Source organism: Sapajus apella, unplaced genomic scaffold (assembly GCF_009761245.1).
Source record: "Sapajus apella isolate SASKATOON/1434 unplaced genomic scaffold, GSC_monkey_1.0 scaffold53, whole genome shotgun sequence".
NCBI lineage: Eukaryota > Metazoa > Chordata > Mammalia > Primates > Cebidae > Sapajus > Sapajus apella.
Genome location: NW_022436993.1, coordinates 3132527 through 3158966, shown reverse-complemented (window position 1 = coordinate 3158966; position 26440 = coordinate 3132527). Strand labels below are relative to the sequence as shown.

Below are 26440 nucleotides of genomic sequence, written 5' to 3'. Positions count from 1 at the left end.
TATGCAAAAACCACAATTTCTTTATCCGCTTGTTGCTTAATGGGCATATGGATTGGTTCCATATTTTTGCAGTTGTGAATTGTGCTGGTATAAACATGCATATGCAAGTATCTTTTTCATATAATGACTTCTTTTCCTCTGGGTAGATACCTGGGAGTGGGATTGCTGGATCAAATGGTAGTTCTACTTGTAGTTTATTAAGGATTTTTCCCACTGTTTCAATAGTGGTTGTACTAGTTTACATTCCCACAAGCAGTGTAGAAGTGTTCCCTTTTCACCACATCCCTGCCAACATCTATTATTTTTTGAATTTTTGATTATGGTTTTTCTTGCAGAAGTAAGGTGGTATCGTGTTGTGGTTTTGATTTTTATTTCCCTGATCATTAGTGATGCTGGACATTTTTTCATGTTTCTTGGCCATTTGTATATCTTCTTCTGTGAATTAACTCATAGCCTTAGCTTATTTTTTGATGGGATTGTTTGTTTTATTCTTGCTGCTTTGAGTTCATTATAGATTGTGGATATTAGTCCTTTGTCACATGTATAGATTGCAAAAATTTTTCTTCCACTCTGTGAATTGGCTGTTTACTCTGTTGATTGTTTCTTTTGCTGTGCAGAAGCTCTTTATTTTAAGTCCCATCTGTTTATCTTGTTTTTGTTGCATTTGCTTTTGGGTTCTTGGTCATGAAGACTTTGTATAAGCCAATCTCTATAGGGTTTTTCCAATATTATCTTCTAGAATTTTTATGGTTTCAGGTCTTAGATTTAAGTCTTTGATTCATCTCAAGTTGATTTTTGTATAAAGTGAGAGATGAGAATCCAGTTTCCTTTTTCTACACATGGCTTGCCAGTTATCCCAGCACCATTTGTTGAAAAGAGTGTCCTTTACCCACTTTATGTTTTTGTTTGCTTTGTCAAAGATCAGTTGGCTGTAAGTATTTGGCTTTATTTCTGGGTTCTCTGTTCTGTTTCATTGCTCTATCAGTACCATGTTGTTTTTGGAAAACAGTGTCTTTTTTATATCAGTACCAAGTTGTTTTGGTGACTATGGCCTTATAGTATAGTTTGAAGTCGGGTAATGTGATATCTCCAGATTTGTTCTTTTTGCTTTGTCTTGCTTTGGCTATGTGGGCTCTGTTTTCTTCCATATGAATTTTAGGATTTTTTTCTAGTTTTGTGAAGAATGATAGTGCTATTTTGATGAGGATTGAATTTATAGATGGCTTTTGGCAGTATGGTCATTTTCACAATATTGATTCTACCAGTCCATGAGTATGGATGTGTTTCCATTTGTTTGTATCATCTGTAATGTTTTTCACCAGTATTTTGTGATTTTTCTTGTAGAGGTCTTTAACCTCCTTGGTTAGCTATAATCCTAGGTATTTTGTATTATTTTTTGCAGCTATTTTAAAACCAGTTCAGTTCTTGATTTAATTTTCTGCTTGGTTACTGTTGGAATATAGCAGAGCCCTGGTTTGTGTACATTGATTTTGTATCCTGAAGCTTTGCTGAATTTATTTATCATTTCTAAGAGCTTTTTGGATGAATCTTAGGGTTTTCTAGGTATACTGTCATATCATCAGCAAACAGTAACAATTTGACTTCCTCTTTACTGATTTTGATGCCCTTTATTTCTTTCTCTTGTCTGATTGCTCTGGCTAGCACTTCCAGTACTATCAGTTGATAGGTTGTGTTACTATTATCCTTCAGTTCAAAGAATTTTAAAATTTCCATCTTGATTTCATTGTGGACTCAACAATTATTCAGTAGCAGGTTATTTATTTTCCATGTATTTGAGGGTTCCCTTTGGAGTTGATTTCCAATTTTATTTCACTGTGGCCTGAGAAAGTACTTGATATAATTTCAGTTTTTTAAAATTTATTGAGATTTGTTTTGTGTCTTATAATATGGTCTGTCTTGCAGAATGTTCCATGTGCTGATGGATAGAATGTACATTCTGCAATTGTCTGGCATTCTATAAATATCTGTTAAGTCCATTTGTTCTAAGGTATAGTTTAAATCCATTGTTTCCTTGTTGACTTTCTGTGTTGATGACTTGTCTAAGAGCTGTCAGTAGAGTATTAGAGTCTCCCACTATTATTGTGTTGCAGTCTATCTCATTTCAGTTTAGTATTAATTGTTTTATACGTTTGGAAGCTCCAGCATTAGGTGCATATGAATTTAGGATTGTGATGATTTCCCATTAGACACTTTTTAAATCATTATATAATGTCCCTCTGTCATTTCTTAATTGCTGTTGTTTAAAAGTTTGCTTTTTCTGATATAAGAGTAGCTACTCATGCTCAATTTTCGTGTCCATTTGCATGGAATATCTTTTTCCACACCTTTACCTTAAGTTTATGTGAGTCCTTATATGTTAGGTGAGTCTCGTGAGTCTCCTGAAGATAGTAGATACTTGGTTGGTGAATTCTTATCGATTCTGCAGTTCTTTTAAGTGGAGCATTTGTGCCATTTACATTCAATGTTAGTATTAAGATACCGAGATATGAAGTACTATTCTATTCATCATGCTGTTTGTTGCCCGAATGTCTTCCTTTTCATTGTACTATTATTATATATGTCCTATGAGATTTATGCTTTAAGGAGGTTCTATTTTGGTGTATTTCAAGGATTTATTTGAAGATTTAGAGTTCCTTGTAGCAGTTCTTGTAGTGCTGGCTTGGTAGTGGTGAATTCTCTCAGCATTTGTTTGTTTGGAAAAGACTGTGTCTTTCCTTCATTTATGAAGCTTTGTTTTGCTGGATACAAAATTCTTGGCTGATAATTTTTTTGTTTAAAGAGGCTAAAAATGGGACTCATATCCTTTCTAGCCTGAAGAGTTTCTGCTGATAAATCTGCTGTTAATCCGATAGGTTTTCCTTTATAGGTTACCTGATGCTTTTTGCCTCAGAGCTCTTAAGATTTTTTTTCACCTTGACTTTAAATAACCTAAATGTGCCTAGGTGACGAATTTTTGTAATAAATTTCCCAGGTGTTCTTTGAGCTTCTTGTATTTGGATGTCTACATCTTTAGCAAAGCTGGGGAAGTTTTCCTCAATTATTCCCTCAAATACGTTTTCCAAACTTGTCTTCCTCAAAAACACAATTATTCTTAGCTTTGGTCATTTAACATAATCCCAAACTTCTGGGAGGCTTTGTTCATTTTTTAAAAAAATCCCTTTGTCCTTGTCTTTGTTGGATTGAGTTAATTTGAAAATCTTGTCTTTGAACTCTCAAGTGCTTTCTTCTACTTTTTCGATTCTATAGCTGAGACTTTCCAGTGTATTTTGCATCTCCCTAAGTGTGTCCTTCATTTTTAGGAATTGTGATTGTTTTTAATTTATGTTACCCATTTCACTGAGGATTTTTTCCTTCCTATCTTTTATCATATTTTTTATTTCATTAAGTTGGACTTCACCTTTGTCTGGTGCCTCCTTGATTAGCTTAATAGTTGACCTCCTGAATTCTTTTTCTGGCAACCCAGATTTTTTTCTTGGTTTGGATCCATTGCTGGTGAGCTAATGTGATATTTTGGGGATGTTAAAGAACCTTATATTGTAATATTACCAGAATTGATCTTCTTGTTTCTTCTCATTTGATAGACTATGTCAGAGGGAAGATCTGGGGCTCTAGGGCTGCTGTTTAGAAAAGCATGGAATGCTTCATGAATTTGTGTGTCGTCCTTGCACATGGGCCATGCTAATCTTCTCTGCATCATTCCAATTTTAGTATATGTGCTGCCAAAGCAAGCACACGTCAAGTGGCTTGAGTAGAATGTTATCTTGCCAGTGATATGAAAGCAATAACAGAAAAGATTCTACAAATATCAGTTTATATGAAAACTGTTGCCAAAAGGTATTGAAAGAGTAGTCATTGCATCCTACGTAGACAATAGGAAGATGATAATTATTCAAAGTTAAGGCAATCTGGAAAGGAGATAAGAGCCCAGAAACTAACTTGCTTGATCTTCTCCTCTGACTCTCATAAATAACCTCTGAGATGTACTTACAGAGGCCAGTTTAAAAACCAGTAATTAGTGTAAAAAGCAGAGAACTAGGGATCAGAACTGAGTTATAGTCCTGGTGTAGCCAGTTGTGTGACTTAGCACAAGTCACTTAGTCTTTTGGGGTCTCAGCTTCTTCCTTTGTAAGTTGAGTATATTAACTTAGATGTTCTCAAAAGCTCGTCTCACTTCCATAATTTCTTGATACTTTTAGAGAAATACCCTAAAATGTTCAAAATTTTCAGTAAGTTCATGTTAACCCTGTTACCCTCCAAGTACTTGGCATGGTCAGGGAATGTAACAAACCCCCTGTTTTTAAAAAGCTCTGGACATCCATTTGAGTCCTGTTTTCAAGGAAATTGTAGGCTTACATTTTTATAAAGAGAGATATTCCAGCAGAGTCATGGTCTCCTTATTCCTTATAACCCTATTGATGGCAATGACAACTTTTATCAAGTTCTCTTTGGCTTTTATAACGAGATATAGATGTTGGGGGAAAATGACTAATGAGAAATGGGATCTGGATTTAACTTTGCCTGGAAGGAAATTGCATTTGTTTAATTTAATTCACTATAAAGACAGACCTGTGAGTTGCAGAAGGCTGAAATACAATTTACTACTTACATACAAGTTTTAAAACTCACAAAATAAGGTTATATATTATTTATGGATACATATAAATGGAACAAACATAGAAAACATGTACTGGATGGCTTTATGTCAGACTTTTTAGTGCTTGCCTCTATAGAAGGTGGGAGGCATGGGACTGTGAAGGGGAATTAGGAAGCTTCTCCTTAATATGGGTAAAGTTTTTAGTTTTTTAAAAGACCAATAGCAATTAAAACAAAATGTATACATGTACTAATTTGTGTGCTGTGTAGATGGCAAGGTTATATTAATCTCACTCAATTTTTATATTTTGTAAAACTTTAAAAAAGTAAAATTGTATTTAAAAGTACTTTAGAGAGCTGAGCTGAGCTGGAGCAAGCTGAGCTGCTAGATGTCAGAGTAACTGGTAAGGCAACAAGCCAAAATGGAAGAAACAGTCAAGCCCTTAATCACTTAGTGTAAGCAAGAGGCTGAACTGAAGAAAATGCTATCTTCCCTGCTGTTCCATTTTTCCTCATGGGATGGCACCATGCACAAGGATCAGATGGGTCAGCATAGGCATGGGGAATGTCACACTGCAGTGGGAGCCCTGAACAATAGACTCCTGAAGTCTTATGGATCCAGGGTTGGGAGAAGGGCTAGAAATTGAATAGTACTGAGTCAGAGTGAAGAAAATGTCTTTATGGTCCTCTATGTGGAAGAACTCTTGGACGGTTTGGATGGAGACAGCTCTGCTAGGAATGGAGGTATGAGTAAGAGCGTGGCTGGCCAGGGAGCCTGAGTCCTTGACAGCCACTCCCTCCAGCAACTGCAGGGCATCAAGACTGAGCACCAAGTGGGGAGGACTGAATCCCCCTAAAAGGTTTACCACATAAAGTTTTTGTAATTTCCTGTGGTTGTACCTGAAAAATCAGACATAGGTTTTGGTCAGTAGCTGGACTCCTCAAATTCTAGTAAGGTTTTTCTGCTACAGAAAGCTGTGCAGCTGAGAAATAGACAATTTAATAAAAATATTTGGAGACTTCAGAGCCCTGCTCTTTGTATTGAATAGAACACCTAAATAGACCAACAAGGAAACAGTATAAACCAACTAGACCTAGCAGACATCTGTAGAATACTCCTCTAAGATCAGGAATAAGACAATGATTTCTACTGTTACAACTTCTATTCCACATTGTGCTGGAGATTCTAGCTATAGCAATTAGGCCAGAAAATGAAGAAGAAGAAAAAAAGCCTTTTAGTTTAGAAAGGAGGAAGTAAAAGTGTCTCTATTTGCAGATGAAATGATCTTATAGAGAGAAAATTCTAAGGAATGCACAAAAAAGATCTTTAGAACTAATAAGCTCAGCAAAGTTACAGAATATAAGATCAAAAGATAAAAGCAGTCTTATTTTCATTTACTAGCAATGAACAATCCTAAAATGAAATTAATAAAACAATTCCATTAAAACAAGAATAAAATATTTACAAATAAATCAAAGAAGTACAAGACTATACAATGAAAACTACAAAACATCATTAAAAGGCATGCAAGAACTACATAAATGGAACTCATAGATTGGAAAACTGAATGGGTTAGCAATATTCCCCAAATTGATCTACAGATTTAATGCAAGCCTATGAAAAACCCAGCTGTCTTTTTGTTAAAATTTTCAAGCTCATTCTAAAATTTATGTGGACATGCAAGGGGCCCTGAATGTCCAAAATAATTTCAAAAGCAGAAGAAATTTGGAAGACTCATACTCCTTTACTTCCACCAAACTTATTACAAAGCTGCACTGATCAAAATAATGTGATAGTGAGATAAGATAGACATGAAGATCAATGGAATGAAATTTAGAGTGTTCCAAAATAAACCCTTTTGTTTACGGCCAGTTGATAAGTGTATGAAGAATGTTCAATGGGAAAAGAATAGTCTTTTGAATAAATTACGCTAGAAAAACTGGATATCCATAACAGAATAATGAGTTGGATCCCTAGCTCATATTTTGCACAAAAATTAACTCAAAACAACTCAGGGTCCTAAATGCAAGAGCCAAAACTCTAAAACTTTTAGAAGGAAACATAGACATAAATTTTTATGACCGGGGGTTAGCAATGGTTTCTTAGATATGACACCAAAATCACAAGTGACAAAAGATGAATTAGTTAACTTTATCAAAGTAAAAAACTCTGTGTTGCAAATTATGCTTCCAATAAAGTTAAAGCAGACAGAAAAAGAGACAATATTTGTATTTCATATGTGTGATAAGGGACTCATATCTAGAATATTACAATTCAATAATAAAAAGGTAACCCAATTAAAAAATGAGCAAAGGACCTGAATAGACAGTTCTCCTGAGAATATATACAGATGGCCAACAAGCACATGAAAAGATGATCAACATCATTTCTCATTAGGGAAATGCAAATCAAAACCACAATGTGATAACACTTCACACCCACAAGGATGGCTATAAAAGATAGGCAATGAGTGTTGGCAAGGAGGTAGAGAAATTGGAAACATCATCCATTGCTGGTAGGAATGTAAAATGGTGCAGTCACTCTCTGAAACGGTTTAAAATTTTCTCAAAATGTTAAGCAGAGTTACCATATGACTCAGCAAAACTCCATTCCTAGGTATATAACCAAGGGAAACGAAAGCATATGTCCACAAAAACACTTCTACATGAATCTTCATAGCTGCATAATTCATAATAGGTCAAAAGTAGAAATAGTTCACATGTTCATTAATTGATGAATGGATAAACACTATTATATCTATACCGTGGAATATTGTTAATAAAAAGGAAAGAACTGATACATGCTACAGTGTATTGGTATCATACGTTGTATGGTACTGTACATTGTATGAACTTTGAAAACATGCTAAATCAAAAAGGCAGTAAAAAAGGACATGATTGCATGATTCCATTACTTGAATTGTCCAGGCTTAGCAGATTTATAGAAACAGAAAGTAGGTCAGTGACTGCTTGTGGCAGAGGAGGAATGGGGAATGACTGCTAATCATTATGGGGTTCATTTTTGAGGTGGGGAAATATTCAAAAATTGATTGTGGTGATTGTTTTACAACTCTGTGACTACACTTAAAATGAATCAATGATATGGTGTGTGAATTACACTGTAATAAAGCTATTTATAAAAGTCATAGCAGAACTGGGCATGGTGGCTCCTGCCTGTAATTCCAGCACTTTGGGAGGATCACCTGAGTTTAGGAGTTTGAGACCAGCCTGGCCAACATGGTAAAACCCCATCTCTACTAAAATACAAAAATTAGCCAGGTGTGGTGGTGTGTGCCTGTCATTCTAGCTACTTGAGAGGCTGAGGCAGAATTGCTTGAACCCGGGAGGCAGAGGTTATACTGAGCTGAGATTATCGCCACTGCACTCCAGCCTGGGCAACAGAGCAAGACTTCATCTCCAAAAAAAAACATAAAAACGTAGCTTATGTTGAATTGAACTTCCAGCAGATAAAACTCTGGAAAATATATGAAAACACAATTATTTGAGAGAACTGAAGAACTATCAAAAGCAGGCAGAAACTAGAAGGGTTTTAATCCTTTAATAAGGGAACTGCACTATGTGGGAGGCTGCATTACTTACTCTTTTGCAGAGGGCACTTCCGGTTTATGTATTGTGTGAAGGCTAGCACTTAAGCAAAAAGCTACAATCTGTTTGTCTTAAAATGTCAGAAGATAGAGTTCACATCTGCTAGAGAAGCTGGAAATTGAGGCGGTAAATTATGAAAAGGAGGGAGCCACAGGACGTGAATGTACCCATCTGGATCCAATCAGGAGATAGAAACTATACAGTAATTTGGATAGTGGCAGTTTATATAAAGAGTTGTTAAACTTTGTTAGGGCAGTAACTGTAAAGATATAAAGAGAACTCAATAATATCATAAGGCTGAAGGAGCATGCTTAAGAAAGGACAAACTTGGAAAGCGGCTTCCTCCGTAAAGCTGGGGTGCAGACCTTGTTGCAGAAGGTATGTTTGCAGCCCACTGGATGGCAAAGAAATTTGTTTGAAGCCTACTGGATGGCAGAGTTACATAGGCAAAGCTGGTCCACAGATGCCAGACAAGCAAGAAACAACCCCAGTGAAGTAAGATTGATGGGCTGGCATATAGGGAGACTCAGGGCTTTGGAAACCCACTCATGGACTGGGAAGCAGTTGGGCAGAGATTACCAGACTGACAAAAAAGCAAGCTCCAGCTATATGCTGTACAATGTATAGGTAAGATAAAAGTAACATGATTGAAAAAGATGCAGTCATAAGAAAATTGGAATGGTTTATTACTATCAGACAAAATAGACTTCAAGAAAGTAGATTTTAACAGAAAAAAACATTTTATCATAATGTGACATTTTATCATAATGATAAAACTCAATTCATCAGGAAGCCATAACAATTCTAAACATGTATGCACATAATAATAGAACTCCAAAATGCATAAAGGAAAAGACAAGTCAAAGCTAAAAGGATAGCTAGATGAATTCACAATCAAGCCAGAGATTTTTACACCCTTGTGAAAAATAATAATGATAAATAACAAAAATATACAAAGAAAGTAATACTAGTATAGAAGACTTAGATGACCTAATTGATATCCACAAAACTACACATTTTTTTTAAAGCACACGTGAAGTGTTCAGCAACATAACCATATGGTATATGATCAAATGAATCCCTATACACTTTTTAAAATGGAGATTAAAAAAAGAATATCCTATGACTACATTTTGAATTAAATTACTAATCAATAAGATGTTAACTTAAAAGCCCCAAATATTTGGAAATTAAACAGTCAGGATATAAAACAAGAAAATCTCAATGGAAATTAGAAATATTTCAAATGGAATGATACTGAAAATATGAGCTATCAAAATTACTAGGATGCAGCCAAAGCAGTGCTTATAGGTAACTTTATAAAATTAAATGCTAACATTAGAAAAAATATAAATTATGATTCTACTTATGCATCTAGAGAAAGAACAAACCAAACCCTAAACAAGTATAATAAAGGGAAAAATAAAGAATCTACTAGAAATCAGACATATAATAGAGAAAATCAAACCCAAAAGCTGGTATTTTTTTAAGTAATAAATTTAATAAACCTCTGGCAAGACTGGTCTAGAAAAAAATGGAATACACATATTACCAATATCAGGAATGAAAGAGAAAATATTGCTAATGGTTCCTGCAGAGATTAAAAGGATAATAAGGTCATATTACAATAAAACTTTATGTCAACAAAGTCCACAACTTGAATTAAATGAACAAATTTTTAAAAAAAAAATACAACTTACTAAAATTGACAGACTATGAGATAGAAAATTTGAATAGGCATTTTCATATACATAAATTTATAATTAAAAGACTGAGAAAGGAAACTATAGACAAGTTATCATTAGCTATTTCTATTACACTTTTAAGAATGGAATAGTGTCAATCTTAACTGAGAAAATAGAGGAAAAAGAAATACTCCCCCGTTCATATCGTACCAATATCTTGATGTCAACTCATACTATCATACCAACTCTAAAACCTGACCAAGATAGAATCACAAAAGAACATGACAGACATTACCCCTTATGAACATAGAATCAAAATTCCTTAAAGTTTTAGAAAATTGGATCTAGGTATATGTAAAAATGATAATGCATTGTGGCCAAGTGGTATTTATTCTAGCAATTCAAGGTTAATATATTTTTTAAATAGATTTATCACAGAATAAAGAAAATTTATCGTCATCACAATAGATGCAGGAAAAAAAGCATTTGATAAACTTCAACATCTCTCTATGATTAAATTTTCTCAGTGAAAAGGAAAAAAGGACTCTCAGTATAATACAGGGCACCTATCTAAAATCATAATTAATGTGAAAGAATGTACATCTTCTTTAACATCAGGAACAAGGCATGGATATGTTTTTAAACTATTTTCATTAAACATCATATTGGAGGTCTTGGCTAGTGCAATAGGCAAGAGAAAGAAATAAAAAGCTACAAACTAGGAAGTGTTAAAATATTTTTTAAATATACATACAACATGATTGGGTACATTAAAAAACCTGAAGACATCTACAATGCTAGGACTAATTGATAAGTGAATTTGTCAAGGTTCTAGGATACAAAAATCAGTTATTCCTATATACACTAGCAAATAACTGGAGAAGGAATTTTTAAAATTATATTTACAATATTACCTAAAAGCACTAAATACTTACAAATAGATTTATTAAAAATTGTGCAAGAAATCTACACTGTCAACCAGAAAATATTGCTAAGAGAAGATAAAGGAAACCTAAATAGAGAAACATGTGATGTTCATGAATTAAGTGGTGTCAGTTTTCTTCATACTGGTCTGTAGAACCCTCGCAATTGTAATAAAAATCCCAACAGGCTTTTATTTTAGTAATTTACAAGTTTACTCTAAAGCTTATATGGAAAATACAAGATGCAAACTAGCTAAGTCAGTGTTTTAAAAGACAAAGCTAAAGGATTTATACTATGAAATTTCGAAAATTAAAGTAACGGGACTTAATACAGTGTTAATTGGCCTAAGGGTAGATAAACAGATCAATAGGACAAAATAAAGCAGCCAGAAATAAATCTACACATACACTATCAATTGATTTGTTATGGAAGCTTCAAGGTAATTCAATAGGGAAAGTAAACTCTTTTCAACTGATGGTGCTGAAACAGCTGGTAAACATGTCAGCAGAAATTATCACCAGATTAGGCAACAATTTGAGAGGATACACAAATCACTGGACATAAAAGATAAAGTAAATAATCTGGAATTCATAGAAAGTAAGACTTCTTATGGAAAGCATCTTTTGGAAGCCTCTTGTTGCGGGGATGGGAGGGTGGCAAGTTGGGCTGGAGTTTGCCCGGGTTACTCAGCTATGGCCTTTACTTGTGCTTTATTATTTTACTCGTATATACAAGTAGGAGATACAAGCACAATGTAAAGGTTACGAATACAAAACAATAGCAAGCAATTGTGATGAAATACATGAACACCAAAATAACTTAGCTGTTAAGACTGCGATGAGGTTAAAGGAAACAGGAGTCTTAAGCCTTTGCCTAAGAAAAGTCACTCTCGCGACAGCCTTCTTCATTCCTGGCCACGGGCCCGATCTTTCACCTTCAAGCTTCCCTCTGCTTTGAGTAACAGGCCTGGTTCTAGTGCCTAGATCTGCCCCACTCTGCCCATATTTTTCTCTTGCTCCTGTCTCTAACAACTGCCAAGCAACCAACAATTGTTTGCACATGTTTTTGTCTCACTTTTCCATCTGTTTGAGTTAGGAAAATTAAAACCTACTGGCTTTTTGTGTCTTACTGGTTTAGTGTGTCACCACCGAAAATGTCTAGTCTCATCCTCTCCGGCTTTGGCCTCCTCAGCCGTTCTCCTTGTAGGCTATAGGTGGGGAGGCAGGAGATGAGGTGGCAGGTAACAATCTTTTTCCTCCTTATAGTTCTGAGATGGTCTCCTCATGAGATGGAGTGGAACGGTAACTGTGTGGCTTCTTCAGTGTGATAATACATAAGAAACGTCAAAAGTATTATTAAAAAAACAAACACAAAACTCCAAGGGCTTTCCCAATATGTGGGCATGTCGTAATGCCAGCATGAATCTGGTTATGGCACCAAGAAGGCGGTAGTCACTCAGTCTCACAAAGGAACACACACTCTTTGATTCTGTTTCTGTGAAGTATAAGAGCAGCTCAGAATGACCTGTAGTGATAAAATATTACTACAGATGTAGAATCCACAGGACCTCACCCCTGACCGGACACTGGAAAGGCAGGAGGCCCATCTGACAGTCTTTTGAAGTATCTGCAGCTAAGCATTCTTGCCCCACCTCCCCGCAGAGGGTGTGTGGCAGCAAGAGTGCCCTGTTGCTAGTGAGTCCGCAACAGGCAGGAGAGTTTAAAAACATTTAAAACAAAGTTTATCCATTATCCAGGCAAATAAGCTTGTGTGCAGAGAAAAATTCTGCTTAGGATCTTGCTTCCATTAAACAATCTTGATGCAATAACACTTAAATTAACCAATTTTGATGCAGTAAGACACCTTTAGTGGAAATGACAGGAAACATGTGAAGGACTGTTTTGTCTCCTCAGTCTCTCTCTGCTGCTCCTTGAACAACTCTGCATCAGTACCAAGCCCTTTTCCAGCCTTGTGTCAGCTCTCTGGTCTGTCTCCTGGAGACAGCCTCACTGGGATCACCCCATCTGAGCAGTAGACCGTGTCCTGAATATTTTCTTCCCTTCTATTTTGCATCAAAATGTGGCCATTCTGTGCCTATGCATTCAGGAGCTTCTTCTGTCCTAAGTGGCTTTCAGTTCCTTGTCATCAGTCTGATCCTTTCAGATACATGTCTATAGGGGTCTTGTGACAATTAAAAAATGCTAATGGTAGGTATTTTAGACATTCCAATGATTAGTAAGAAAAATATTCTTGAACAATTCTTTTATTGGAGCCTTTATGATACCATATATTTTTATATTAAAACAAATTTTTTATAGAAAAGAGCACATTGTGTGGAAATTGAAAATGTTGACAGTTTAGGTAATTCCACCTTTGACACATTTAGCTATGTTGTCCTGGGCAAGTTACTTGATGTCCTAAGTCCCTCAAGTCAGGAAAAGGGGAATATCAGGTATGTAATAAAAAGTAAAAACCCTGTGTCCATGCTTGTTTTTATTATTGGTAATGACCCTGTGTTAAGCAGAGCCTTCTAGAAGAGGGACGTGAATAGGAGCACTAAAAATGTATGGAGAAAATCCATTTGTTATTGCTTACTGACATGTCTGAAGAGTTTTTATGGTAATCTATAGTTACACTTAGATATTTATTTTCAGCCCTTTTTATTTGGAGCTGAGTAATAAGAAAGTGTCCTCTCAAAAAGGATGGGGCAATGAGACTCAAACAGGCTGGCAAAGCAGCTCCCTCATCACAGGATTTGGTATTTATGTTAATTTACCATTGAGGAAATTTCTAAGTATCTGGTAGGATCCCCTACTGCTCACTTTAGACAGGAATTAAAAGGGTTTTGCATCAAACTTTAAGGAATAAATACAGGATAAATAATTATACCACTGTAGCTGTCAGTGTTTTCACATATATTCTTCCTATCTTGTGAGGGAAAGAGGATTATTACTCAACTTTCCACATGACAGAGGAAATGGTCAGAGTGCACCGCTCCAGGTCATGCGGTTAGGAAGTGGCAGACCAGTGCCTTGGGTCTCCAGAGCCTATTCTCTTTCCACTATACCACCCTGCTCCTCTAGAAATAGATGCTTGTTTCTGCCCAGAGCATTGCTATGTGGTACTGGAAATGGTGACTTCTTCACAGAGGGAGACGTAGGACTGTCAGGACAAGGTTCTCATTCTAGGTTGTGACTGCAGTTTGCATAATTAAGACTTTAGACCTCTAGTGTAATTTGTGGTTTGGAGAAACTATTGTATGTTTTACATATTTTCTTTCTTTTTTTAAAAATTTATTTATTATACTTTAAGTTCTGTGGTACATGTGCAGATCCTGCAGGATTGTTACATAGGTGTACATGTGCCATGGTGGTTTGCTGCATCCATTGCCCCGTCATCTACATTAGGTAATTCTCCTAATGCTGTCCCTCCCCAATATCCCCACCCCCTGCTATTCCTCTCCCAGCTCCCCACCCCCCAGGCCCCAGTATGTGATGTTCCCTTCCCTGTGTTTGTATGTTCTCATTGTTCAACACTCACTTATGAATGAGAACATGTGGTGTTTTTTTTTCTGTTCTTGTGTCAGTTTGCTGAGAAGGATGGTTTCTAGTTGCATCCATGTCCCTGGAAAGGACATGAACTCATTCTTTTTTATGGCTACATAGTATTCCATGGTGTATATGTGCCACATTTTCTTTATCCAGTCTATCATTGATGGACATTTTGGTTGGTTCCAAGTCTTTGCTATTGTAAACAGTGCCACAGTAAACAAACGTGTGCACATGTCTTTATAATAAAATGATTTATAATCCTTTAAGCGTATATTCAGTAGCAGGATTGCTTTAACCAAGTTGAGAAGGAGGATTACTGACATGAATCTTTGAACCCCAAATAGAAAGAGGTGATTTTTTTTTTATCTGTTTGTTTCCCCCGGTGAATGGTCTATGCAAGACTGTGTGAAATGGATGAGGCACAATACTTAGCTAAACTGGTGGGCCACTGCCCAGGGACAGGGGACACCTAAGGACCAGGAGTGATACATTTTTTTGTGTGTATTCTGTTCTTGGCTGTAAAGAAGCTTTTTCCTGTATCATTTTATCCTATATTGAGTCTCATTATCATTTTTTCATCTTCACCATTCCTCAACTCTTTTCCTGTGAATTCTTCTGCACTTTTGTTTTTTTTATTGAGGTCTGGAGTTCTTAAGATTCTCTTGCTTCTCCTGGGGTCATTTTCTGTATCTTTCCACCTCCAAATAATGTCATAATATAGATATTACATATGAGACTTTCTCTGCTTTACTCTCTGATCCCCAACGTGTAGAAAACGCCCTCCATTCCCCATTTTAAGAGCCAGGCATTTATGCAATGACATAACCAGAAATCCTTTCATGCATTTTTTCATTTCTTTATTATAAAAGTGATACATTCATTGTATAAAAAAATACCAAAGCATATAATTGAAAGAGTAAAAGTCTTCCTTTGCCCCCTTGCCTTCTCATTTCCAGCCAGCCTACTCAGAGATAGTCTTCATAGTCTATTGGATGTACATCTAGAAATTCCTTTTGATGTGGATACAAACAGAAGCATATGCTAATACTGTTGTGCAATAGTCTTCTTATTTAACAATTTATCTGAAAGCTATTTTCATAGCAACAGAATCAGATCTACTTAATTCCTTTAAATTTGATGGTTTTCCGTTGCATGGCTGGAACTTTAATTATAATAGTGAACCTGTCCCCTACAGGTGGAGAATGTTTTCAGTGTTTTTGGTCTTGCAAACAATGCTTTGGTGAATTTTCTTGCATATATATTTCTGCTATTTCGTATGGAGATTTATATAGGACAGTTTTCTAGAAATACAATTCTTGCTGTACTTTAGTAGTTCTTAGACATTCTCCATCCTTAGTCTTGCTCTGAGCTTTGGCTATACCAGTTCCATGCATGGCTTGCTCTGGGCTGTGGACTAGTATAAGCAGCCCTTAGTCCTTGTCACATTAAAACCACCTGTTAACCTTAAGAAAACAATAATTCTGTCTGTGCCCTCAGTTTACTGAATCAGTTTCTACAAGAAAAATCTGGAGACCATTGTAGTTGGTTCTGGTGTTCAATCAAGGTGGAAGACCAATAAATTGGTTCCTGGCTTCCACTTTTTTTTTCATGAACATGGCTGTCTCTTCTCTCTGACTCAGTAGTTTAATCTCTGGGATGTCACTTCTGCTTTAACAATTTTCTTCGTGAATTATTCAGTTTTTTTAAACATTCATTTTACTGGTTGTTAACTTGATTCTTTATATATTTCATTTATGTTACTTGAAAATTATTTTTGCCTTACCAACAGCATTCAGTTCAACCCTGCCTTGTTCACTTCATTGAACAAATTGGTCAAAATTTTATAGCACCAGACATTTGAAAACAGCCTCCATTAAAGATCACTAGTTTTAATCTTTTTACTCTATCCTTCGTTTGTAAAGGTAAGGAGGATAGCATAGCAGGAATGAGCTCAGACTCCAGACCCCAACCGAGTTGAAACCCAGCTCTGCCTCTTATCAGCTATGTGACCTGGGGCAAATTCCTTAACTTTGCTGTGCCTCAGTTTCCCCACATGTAAAGTGGGGGTAACAATTATGCCTACATCACAGTATTGTTGTAAGAGATAAGTAAGTTATTTTTGTGGGGCACTTAAAAGGTAACTGGAATACAGCATGCATTCATTAGATATCATTATTATCCTTTTCCAAAAAGATGATAAGATATGCATCTGAGTTTCATCCTTCCCTCCTGGGCCAGGCTTCAGCTTTCTTTGACATCGTCATCTGGCTATACTTTGGCACATGCTTTTCATCTCTGTAACTGTGTTGATATCTATCATCTGTTGTCACTCTTGCTGAGATTCTTTTTTGGCCTTGTGTGCTTTTACAGTCATCTAGGGTTTCCAAAAGTAGCAGACATAAATGTGTTCAATCTGCCAGGTTTTACCTGATATCTTCATTCTTCCTTAGTTACAATTTAAACATAGACATATGTCCTTTTAAAGATCTGAATTAGGCCAGGCACGGTGGCTCATGCCTGTAATCCCAGCACTTTGGGAGGCCGAGGTGGGAGAGCTACGTGAGGTCATGAGTTTGAGACATCCTGGCTAACATAGTAAAACCCCGCCTCTACTAAAAATACCAAAAAATTCGTTGGAGGTGGTGGCACACATCTGTAATCCCAGCTATTTGGGAGGCTAAGGCAGGAGAATCGCTTGAACCGGGAGGCTAAGGCAGGAGAATCGCTTGAACCTGGAGGTGGAGGTTGCAGTGAGCTGACATGATGCCACCACACTCCAGCCTGTGTGACAGACCAAGACGTCATCTCAAAAAAATATAGAGATCTTAATATCATTCTTCTTATTGCTTAAAACATTACAGTAAAAAAAGTCATTTCTCAGCAGTTCTTAGTCATGAGCTATGTGTAACAATCCCAGAATCATGATCTGGATGATGGGTTCCACTCGACTGGAGAAGGCAGCCTTCCTGGATTTCTTTTCTTGCTTTCAAAAACTTCTCCTTTAAAGTCGTTTTCCACATTATTCTTTCTCTAAATGCATGCTCTGGGAATCTAATGCCTTTTTAGTCTATATTCCTCTTACATCATTTGCTTTGAACCCAGGTAGATAACAGCATTTCTGATTATTTAAAAGTAGAGTCTCCTTTTGTGGAAGTTAGCTTATAGCTCCAATGTTCCCTGCCTCCTGGTAATCATGGCCTATGCAGTTCTCACTCCTTCACTAATTAGTTTCTAATCAATCAAACAAATTAACATTGAGAAAATGTTACTTCCACAGTAAAGTTTAAAAAGAGTACAACTGTCATCTTGCTAGAAGACTCTCTTGCTGGCTTTGATGAAGCATGTTGCCAAATTGGAGGACTCCATATGGCAAGGAAGTGAGAATGGCCTCCAGCCAACAGCCAGCAAAGACAGAGGGATTCAGTCCCTCCAGCCCTTAAAGAGGCAAATCCTGACAACAACCCAAAGGCCTTGGAAATGTATCCTTTTCCAGTTGAGCCTTCAGATGGAACCTCAGCCCTGAGTAATCGCTTGATTATAGACTTGTGAGTAACCCTGCAGTTGGCAATGCCTGGATTAATGACCCACTGAAACTGTGAGATAAAACATGAGTATTGTTTTAAGCCACTAAATTTGCGGTGATTTGTTATATACAAGTAGATAATGAACGCACCTTGATTCTCCTGGTTTTATTGATCGTATTCATAGCTCTGACTCTGTTCTCAGTTCCACACTATTCAGAGCTTCTTTTCTGTCTTTATTTGAAGATACATTTAGAATAAGACTAAATGGATTGTCGACTCAAATGTGACAGATACCAAAAGTAATTCTCACATGTTAGTAATAAAACTGGCATTTCTCCATTGCTTTGTAGGGTTTTAAGGTCATCCACAAACATTTGCGTCCTCACTAAACTGTTGAGGAAAGTAAGGCCCAGAGAATTTAAGGATTTTGTCCTAAGTTATATCTCTCTTTTGTGGTAAAGCCTAGGTCTGTGATTTAGGGCACTAACACCAAATTCCCTGTTTTATCCAATGTACTAGGCTGCAGCCCCCTTCTACCTGACTAGTAGTTAACTCATATATTTGTATTATTTTACAAATAAAATTTCTTTAATTTTTATTAAAGAATACTTAATTCTTCTTTAATAATAAAATCATGTTAATATTTATCAATATTCCTTAATATTAAAATGCATTTGTAAAATAATATAAAAATATATTAAATTTCCAGCCTCCTTTACATATAGTGGTTTCACTTAAGCTAATTAAGTATTTCCAAGTGTGTGTATTTTATTTTGCTCTAAACCAGGCATATCATTTGGCCAGTAATGAAAATAAATCTTTCTGACACGTTTGTTACAAATATTCTGTATTCTGAATGAAGACATGTAAGGTCTCCCAGTTTCTAATGGCCTTTCATTAGCTTCCCATTTACCAGCTCTTGTACTGCTTTTGTCCTCTATCAAAGAAACAATTCCTGAATCAGTGAATCGTTGATCATATTCAGAGCTCCTTTGTTTCTGAATTTGTCCATTTCTTAAGAACTATGTTTTTCACCTCTCTGCCAATTTTAGCTCATAAAATGTCTATTTCTTTTAGTCACATTTTAGAAGATGATTCAAAGGTTTAACTTTATCGCCCCATTGCCTGCATGAATTAAACTGAAAGATTCAGTTATCCTAGGGTGTCAGGCTTCACTTTCTGGGTTTTGCCCAGATCAGCCAGCCCACATCATTCTAACTGTGGTCCAAGGACCAGAAGGGTTAGCATCTCCTGAGAGGCTTGTCAGAAATGCAAAATCTTGGGATTCACCCAAATCTACTGAAAAACACTTTGCATTTTGACAAGATCTCCAGATAGATGGTCCTCTGCACATGAAGGCTTGAGAAGCACTGTTCTAAGCCCCTTTTATGGCAGAATCATAAGTCGTCCAGCTCACACAGTGGCACCACTTGCAGGCTGAACTCCACCCGTGTCTCAAGTCACTTTATCGTCATCTGCCAGAAAATGGTTGTAATCAATCTAAAGTAGACAATGTATTTAAGATGTTCTTGCTGGTTGCGTAATGTACAGACTGCACACTCGTATATTCTTTCCAACTAAAACAAAGTAATTCCTAGGAATTATTCTATTGCACTATCCATATTTCCATCATTTCTCAGGACTCTTCATTTATTTAGCTCCTTGAACCTTAATATAGAAATGTGATACCTAATGAGATTATCTTATTTCCAAAGCATAAGACCATATACTTGTTTGTATCATGACGTAAATATGGTATTTACCATTTACTAAGCTCCTGTAACAGATATTGGGGTAGTTTCTTTTTTTAAATTAACTTTTTTATGATTATAGAAAACGTGTAGGATACTGGGACTTGAAAGCATATCTAATACTAAAACCAGAAAATCTGTGTCAACACTGTTAACTTTATATGTTATGTATATACACACATATACATGCATATAAAATGGTATATGTATGTTTATATTATTCAAAATTAACCTTTTCTCATTACACATTTACAGTAAGGACTTAAACTGGAGCTTAGCTGCCTGATATGGTTTGGATTTGTGTCCCTGCCCAAATCTCATGTAGAATTATAATCCCCAGTGTTGGAGGAAGGGTCTGGGGGGAGGTGATTGGCCATGGGGGTGGATATCCCCCCTGCTGTTCTTGTGATAGTGAATGAGTTCTCATAAGATCTGGTTGTTTAAAAATGTACCTCCCCTTTTACTCTCGTCCTCCTTCTCCACCATGTAAGATATGCCTGCTTCCCCCTCACCTTCTGCAATAATTGTAAGTTTCCTGAGGCCTCCCTAGCCATGCTTCCTGTAGAGACTGTGGAACTGTGAGCCAATTAGACCTCTTTTCTTTTTAAATTACACAATTTTGGGTATTTCTTTATCGTGATGCAAGAGCAAATTGATACACTGTCCAATTTAGAAAATACCAATCTTTTCAAAACAATACAAAATGAAAAAATGTTAACCAGAATACTTTGATCACCATACTCAACATTCTGTTCACTAGTGTGTGTTTTAATCTCAAAGGCACATGCAGTTTGCTCATAAGGGTATCAGGAAAGAAAGCAGGAAGCCAAGCCAGAACCAAAGATTTAGATGTTTTGTTGTTGTTTTGGTTTTTTGGCATTTATAGATTAATATCTTAAGAGGAACAGACATTCCAGTATATTTTACCCATTAGCTTTTATGCATAGCTCCTTTATGCCTTGTTTTCTAGAATAAATTAAGGTTGTTAAATTCAAGGTAATAATCAGGGGACAGGTATACTTTCATTTCTCTGTGTGTGTTTCTGTGTACGTATACTCATATATGCACACAAATGTTTTGTTGTTGTTGGTTTTTAAGACATGGGTTTTTTTGTTGTTTTGTTTTGTTTGTTTTTATTGCTTTTTAGGTTTTGGGGTACATGTGAAGAACATGCAAGATTGTTGCATAGGTACACAAATGGCAGTGTGATTTGCTGCCTTCCTCCCCATCACCTATATCTGGCATTTCTCCGCATGCTATTTCTCCCCAACAAGAGATGGGTTTTCACTATATTGCCCACGCTGGAGTACAGGGGTTATTCATAGGTGTGATTATCACACACCATAGTCTCAAACTCCTGGCCTCATGTGATCCTCCTGCCTCATGTGATCTTTCTCCCCAGCTTCCCAAGTAGCTGGGACTGCAGGTGTGTGCCACAATGCCTGGCTACACATAAATGTTGAGCATCACTGATATCACACTGTATATTTTATATATATTTTAGGTGCTGCTTACTTTTCACTAAACGAATCCTGAAAGATTTCTCATATTTATTACTAATTTGATGATCACCATGGGTAGAGATAGCATGGGGAGAAATGCCAGATATAGGTGAAGGGGAAGAAGGCAGCAAATCACGCTGCCATGTGTGTACCTATGCAACAATCTTGCATGTTCTTCACATGTACCCCAAAACTTAAAATGCAATAAAAAACAAAAAATAATAATAATTTGAGGACATGATTTTAAGATGGTATAATCTCTTAAGTCATGCATTAAAATATATTCTTGACCAAAGCATTTCTTTTGAACACATAAACTGAGAAGTTGTGAAAGTTTACAGCAAAAATTAATATGTGTTTCTATGTTTATTATGTGTGTTAGAATGAGCTACTTCCATGAAGCACCTCTCCTCATGGAGACATGGGGAAACTGAGACCAGGGAGGGCACCTGCACTTTCCATCATGTGCCCTCACAGCACACTGGTTTTCTGCACCTTGCTGTGCTTTTCCTTGAGCAGCTAAATGTCTGAATGCATTTCTGAATGCAGTGCTGCATCCTGGGCGTTCTAACCTATGAACGGATGGAGATGAGAGTGCCACTAGGGGAGGAGCGGCATTGAACTAGGAGGCTCCAGGACTGGCTGATGTGGAATAGAAAGAATCGCTGCCCATTTGGGGCATGAACAAGGATTTTTTAAATTTGTTCTTCTGATTAGTAAAAATCTATGGGTCTTAGAGTTAGAAGACTCCGGTGATGAGGAGTACGAATGAAAATCTTTCCTTGTGTGTGGGGTTTAGATCTTATTCTGGTTCAGAGAATGAGGCATGTGGTGTTTCACTTAAAAGGTATTTCTTTATTGGATAAGATCTACCAAGCTGTGAGTAGAATCACCACTAAGACTTTGGCAACTTATCCTGTTTGCCCTTAGTTTTTAGAGCTGTAACCCCTTTTCTTTTTTTTTTTTTTTTAATTTTCAGGTGTATTCTATTAGGAATTTTGGAGAGGATGTCTTAGGGCACAAAATATCATCTGCTGTAACATTAAACCCCAAATCTTGTGTATTTTATAATTTAAAAAATTTTACTTCTATATTACTATGGAAGCTATTCATTTTTAGTTGTTTTGGGGTAACAGGAGCCAAATACTAAGTTCTAGGCCATGGTTGTATAAAGACACATAATCACAACTACAGCCACTCTCATATGTATGGTAATTGTATATAAGTAAAGCTGCGTTAGGACCTTTTTGTCATTTTGAATCCAAAATTACTATGGAATCAAAAATGAACCTATAGTAGGTTAAAGATATGAAGGACATGCATTTTTATCCTAAATACTTCCCACATATGGAAGCATCTCCCTTGCCAAAGATAGAAAAATATAATAATTTTCGAACACACCACAGGACATTGAATAAAGTCCCACAATAGATGATCCTGAATCAAAGTGCTTCAGTGCACATGGCTCTGCCTAACGACTCATTTCCAGCTTCCCACTTCAAACAGAGCAGACCTGGAGAGGCTACACACAATGTTTAGTACCAGCTATTTCCAAGTATGACCTTTGTGGAGTGTCCTCTGTCAAGGGAAGTTCTCAGCTTAATTCTTCACATGTTGTTAGGATTGTCAGCAGCATAGCAAACTTGGGGATGGGCACCTCTGGAAAATATTTGACTAGTAAGCCCTTTTCTTGTAGGAAGCAGAGGGAAATTATAAATATGGTAGAGAGTCCTTAAAGCCTCAGACAGTCTTCAAATAAATCCTCATCAAAGGACTTCATCAAGAAAAATCTTGCCACCTGAGTCTGTTACCATGCCTCCTAGTACACAGTAACCTTTTTCTTTTCTTTCTTCTTGTAAGTAAAACTGTTCTCACATTCTCTACTAACGGAAACCCCAAAGCACATAACACCTCATTTACCTGTAAAAGTGGTTAAATTCACAACCAGTTTCACTGAACTAAAGTAAGTAACACTTGGAGAGTCAATTAGGAAAGGGGAACTGCTGTATTGAACACTATTGCTCAGATTCTGAAGAGATCAGGCCTAAACCAAGAGCTTCACACCTTTGACTGTCAGAGCTTTGGGAACAGCGTTGGACAGTGCTGGCTTCTCATCATTGTACCTTATCAGCATCCCTCTTTTAAAAGTACTAGGCATTGTATCTACTGAGAAGAAACTGTGGAGGTTAATTTTCTATCACTATCAATGTGTCTATACTTGCAAAAAGGTTATTCTGTTACAAATGCTCTTCTAAGGGCCAGGTGCAGTGGCTCACACCTGCAATCCCAGCACTTTGGGAGCCTGAGGTGGGTAGATCACCTGAGGTCAGGAGTTTGAGACCAGCTTGGCCAACATGGTGAAACCCCGTCTCTACTAAAAATACAAAAAATTAACCGGGCATGGTGGCAGGTACCTGTAATCCCAGCTACTTGGGAGGCTGAGGCAGGAAAATCGCTTGAATCCTGGAGGCGGAGGTTGCAGTGAGCCGAGATTGCTCCATTGCACTCCAGCCTGGGTAACAGGTGCAAAACTCTGTCTCAAAAAAAAAAAAATTTCTATTTAGAGCATATTTGAGAAGTGTAATAGTCTCCTTTATAGTTACCTATTTCTCCCCTCTTAGCTGTGTTGAATATCCAAAGAGTCTAGGCAATCAAGCAGACTTCAAAACATGCTAACAAAATCACATTCAGTGACATTCAGTGACAATATGTTCAGATTTCATTGAACCTGAGAGCAAGTCCTGGAGAGCTGTTTCTACCACAGCAATAGATTTTATTTTTATTTATTTATTTAATTTTTATTTTTGTTTGTTTTTTGAAACGGATTCTCACTCTGTCGCTCAGGCTGGAGTACAGTGGTGCAACCTCCGCATCCCAGGTTCAAGAAATTCTCCTGCCTCAGCCTTCTCAGGAGCTAGGCTTATAGGTGGATGCCACTATGCCCAGCTAATTTTTGTATTTTTAGTAGAGACAGGGTTTCACCATGCTGGCCAGGCTGGTCTGAAACTCCTGACCTCAAGTGATCTGCCAACTTCAGCCTCCCAAAGTGCTGGGATTACAGGTGTGAGCCACCGTGCCCAGTGAGCAATACTTTTTAAAAACTCAGTGCCTTTAGTATCCCACCAATAAGCTTAGTTGTTGTGTGTGGTTTTTTATTTTTTTGTATACATTTCAGGAGTACTATATGCAATTTTTCGTGTATCCATTACCCAAATAACATTTATTATACTCATTGAGTAATTTCACATCATTCACCCCTTCTTACCCTTCCACGTTTCCAAGTCTCCTTTGTCTGTCATTCCATACTCTATGTCCCTGAATACAGATTTTTTAGCTTCTACTTATTAGTGAGAACATGCAGTAATTTTCTTTCTGTTTCTGAATTGTTTCACTTAAGATAATGACTTGCAGTTCAATCCATGTTGCTACCAAAGATATTACTTTACTTTTTATGGCTGAATGGTATTCCATTCTATATGAGTTTTGAGAACATTTGAAAAAACTTCCCATGGTTATGAACCAAGTCCTTAAAACACGCACACAGGTACATCTACCTTAGGTCTTCACACTGAAGCCTTGCCCTGAAAGACTGTGGAAAATTATAGTGAGTTCCCAAGAGGCACACTTAAAAGGCAAAGGGAAGTTGGTGGTTTGGGTGTGACACCTTCTGCTGCTGATCCTGGATGTCTTTTTCCACTCAGCCCATCCTCTTTTTTTTTTGAGATGGAGTCTCGCTCTGTTGCCCAGGCTAGAGTGCAGTAGCGCTATCTTGGCTCACTGCAACCTTGCCTCCTGGGTTCCAGTGATTCTCCTGCCTCATCCGCCTGAGTAGCTGAAACTACGGCCACGTGCCACCATGCCCAGCCAATCTTTTTACTTTTTTGTAGAGACAGGGTTTCACCATATTGGCCAGACTGGTCTTGAACTCCTGACCTTGTGATCCGCCCACCTTGGCCTGCCAAAGTGCTGGTGTTACAGGCCCTTGCCACTGCACCTGGCCTCAGCCCATCATTTTTAAGCTAGGATGTCTCATTTTACAACGCCTATAATTTCTATGCTGTGATCATTCATCCAGTAATCATGCCTGCTCTTCAGTCCCTAAGTTACTTAATAAATAGAGTGGTACACTTTAATCCTACGGCCCGCAAGTTCAGTGCAGCATTTGATAACTGTCACTGGCCCCTAGAATTGCAAAGAGAATTGGGATACTTTGTTTGTTTGTTTGTTTGTTTGCTATACTTACTTTGGGATTATGCCTTAGGCAGTTCTTCCAGTCAAGGAACATTTTATGGGTTCTTGTTTAAAAACTATTTTGATAACCATGGGAAAATAAATTAATCCCATTAAAACTCAGTCTGTTTCTCTTTAAAATAGAGACAATAAAGTATACTTTGAACCCTAAATACAGGTAATATGTCTAGCATCGTAATCAGTGTGTGTGTGTTGGGGGGCATGAGTAGCTATTATTGTTATTGGTACATAAAAATGACAGCTGTTAATACAATGTCAGTGTTATCATTCATAAATTATTCTGCTTAGTGGCTTGATTTTCTCAATTTTTTCTTCACTGTTACAGTCTGTTATGAAATTTATTATTGAGATTTGAAAAGGAATGTTTGTTTTATAATAACTTTGTTAAAATATATGTTTATAAATAATTTTTCATTATACTTTAAGTTCTGGGATACATGTGCAGAATGTGGAGGTTTGTTACATAGGTATATACATGCCATGGTGGTTTGCTGCACCCATCAACCCATCATATCTACGTTAGGTATTTCTCCTAATGCTATCCCTCCCCTAACCCCCCTACTCCCCGACAGCTCTGGTGTGTGATGTTCCCCTCCCTGCGTCCCTGTTTTCTCATTGTTCAGCTCCCACTTATGAGTGAGAACATGCAGTGTTTGGTTTCCTGTTCCTGTGTTAGTTTGCTGAGAATGATGGTTTCCAGATTCATCCATGTCCCTGCAAAGGATATGAACTCATCATTTTTAGGGCTGCATAGTATGCCATGGTGTATATGTGCCACGTTTTCTTCATCCAGTCTATCTTTGATGGGCATTTGGGTTGGTTCCAAGTCTTTGCTACTGTGAACAGTGCTGCAGTAAACATATGTGTGCATTTGTCTTCATAGTAGAATGACTTATAATCCTTTGGGTATATACCCTGTAGTGGGATTGCTGGGTCAAAGGGAATTTCTGGTTCTAGATCCTTAAGGAATCACCACACTGTCCTCCACAATGGTTGAACTAATTGACATTCCCACCAATGGTGTAAAAGCAT

At 37.1% G+C, this 26440-nt stretch overlaps 1 protein-coding gene and 1 non-coding gene across 2 annotated transcripts in view; one reads left to right on the top strand and one right to left on the bottom strand.

The window, feature by feature from the left end:
• The window catches only part of GPR158 (G protein-coupled receptor 158), a 400381-nt gene that overhangs the window by 314000 nt on the left and 59941 nt on the right, over window positions 1-26440 (top strand). The gene's annotated exons all lie outside the window — the stretch shown is intronic.
• On the bottom strand, window positions 3647-3753 carry LOC116527267. Its single transcript, XR_004258462.1, has one exon. It is a non-coding gene; the product is annotated as a U6 spliceosomal RNA (small nuclear RNA).